The sequence below is a fragment of the Anomaloglossus baeobatrachus genome, chromosome 9 (genome assembly GCF_048569485.1).
Source record: "Anomaloglossus baeobatrachus isolate aAnoBae1 chromosome 9, aAnoBae1.hap1, whole genome shotgun sequence".
NCBI lineage: Eukaryota > Metazoa > Chordata > Amphibia > Anura > Aromobatidae > Anomaloglossus > Anomaloglossus baeobatrachus.
Window position 1 is genome coordinate 12,005,809 of NC_134361.1, and position 2,426 is coordinate 12,008,234.

The following is a 2,426-nucleotide window of genomic DNA, read 5'->3' on the forward strand; positions in this document are numbered from 1 at the left end:
AATTAAGAAAAATGGCTGCTTGCAGGCAATTGTTTTGCTTATTTGCAGAGGGCCCAGGAAAGGAGTGAAGAAGTAAAGGAGATAATACTCGTCTTGCCTCTCCCTGCCCCTGCCCCTGCCCCTTTTCAGTCCGGGCAGCTCCCTCCATCTTCTCACTTACTTTTCTATGCAACCTTCCCTTTCTCCTTCTCCAGGGAGTGTTCCTAATCAGCTCCGGAGTGAAGATGGAGGAAGATGATGTTGCAAGCAGTAGAGAAGAGGCTGGAGGGAACTGAATGGAGGACTGGACGGTGGTCTACGGTGACAAGACATGAGTGGGGAGGTATTATTTATATTATTTTCACCTTAGAAACAATTAACAATAAGTAAATACTAGATACCACAAAAAAGGGTTAAAGGGATCCACTAAAATGGCCCCCGTCACATAATTCAAACAGAAGCCTTTTCTGGTCACATATCAAACTGCAGTCTGAAACAACCCGGCTCCATAGACCTGTGTGACAACTGACAGAGGAGCTGCATTGTATGCAGTCAGAGGAGGGTAGTGACAGGAGGAGAAATAAATCTTCTTATCAGCTGAATGAGAGAAGGATTGTTTCCTCCAGCCTCAGTCTTCTAATCACAATCAGTCAGCTAAAAGATTTATTTCTTCTCCTATCAAGCACACTTAGGCAATCGCAACAACTTTTTTTAGCAATGTTTAAAAAGAATATAGTGAACATTGCACTGTGGTGATCGTAAGAATGTATCAGGGTTGTTAACAGTTATAGTTATTTAAAAGCAAGTATACAAAAGTACTTTTCATTGAGAGTAAGCAACCATCATAAAAATGCATAAGTCCCATAGAAGCAAGTGGAGCAGGGGTCCTGCATATGAACCACCGTGACACTTATAAAGAGGAGTTTGAGATCCTATTCTTTCATTAATGAGATTCCTAGGGATCATTCTTTTGTCATGGATCCTGCGGAGAGTCGATATTTATTTATTGCTAATGCCTCTATAAAGCTTTATTTTCATCAGACACAGAAAGTCAATTGATGGATCATCTTGGGATAAAACTGTCTGTAAACCTTTGGGGGACCACAGTGGTGCTAGAGTTTGTCTCCTTTCCTGGAGAGACAATTTGTAAACTTTTGCAAATTTACCCAAAGGCCAGATGTAGATTGTGACCCCGCGCTCTCCTCGGCACGAGTCATTCCTTGCTCCGTTGCCGGTTGTGCACTTGGGCGCCATATGCTTTGTTTTCTCTAATATTAGGATCTTGCATCTTCAAGAGTTTAATGTTTCTCTTTGTAATGTAACAGGACGATGAAAAGTAAAAAAAAAAGTAAAGTTAAGACAATGAAAACAAAGTGTCAGTTTTTGCTGACAACACAAAACTTCGTAAGATACTAAAAACTCAGCTAGATTGTAAAATCTTACGGAAAGACCTTGATATCCGGCAGCGGGGGAAATAACATGGCAGATGAATGTTAATGCTGATAAATGTAATGAACTGTGCAGGCAGAAATCTCATCTCTGCTTGTGCATTAAGTGGAATAAAACTAAGGAGGGTCCAGTCAGCAACAACGACGCCAAGAGCCAGAGGAAGACGCTGCACCGGACAGAAGAAGACTAAAGAAGACCAAAGAAGACCAAAGAAGACCACCGGTGCGGAGGAGACTGCAAGACATCTCACCACTTCAGGAGAGAACTTGCTGGGTACATTGTTTGTGTATTTTGTTGACATTTGTTTATTTTACCGTGAGGTCTGAAACAGATGGACTGTGCGTGAAATTCAGCCCCGATATTAGAAAGTATGGCCCAATAATCTATCCCCCGCTCTAGCACTTCCTCAGATGGAGGTCTCTCTTACAAATATTACCGCCTGATGGAGGAAAACAAGATTTACTGAATTAACTATTCTCACTTATCATAGTCATTCACACTCCTTTTTCTTTTTGATTTGGCCCAGACCATGATGACCACTTCTTCCATCCATGAATCGTCACACAGAGTCGTCTTTGACTTATGTTCCCCATCATTTCACAAACAATTCAGTGTATTACCCATGCCATTGAGAGTAACAATGCTCACTCTGTACACTGTGCAGTAATAGAGCCCTCCTAGTGCGCCCTACAGAATAACAATGCCCCCTCCATGCCGCCACATAATGCCTCCTCCACCAATAAATCCCTCACTGTGCCACCACATATGAATAGTGCTCCTCTGTGTCTTCTTATCATTATAGAGCCCCCTATAGTAACACTGTCCCCCTGTGCCTACTTATGGCAAACCCACTGTGCTTCTTTCCAAAATAATCCCTCATGTCTTTTTATAATAACAATTACTGCATAATAAAAATAATAATAATAATAATACTGCAAGTACAAGAATATAACTACTATAATACTGCCCCTATATACAAGAATATACCTACTATAATA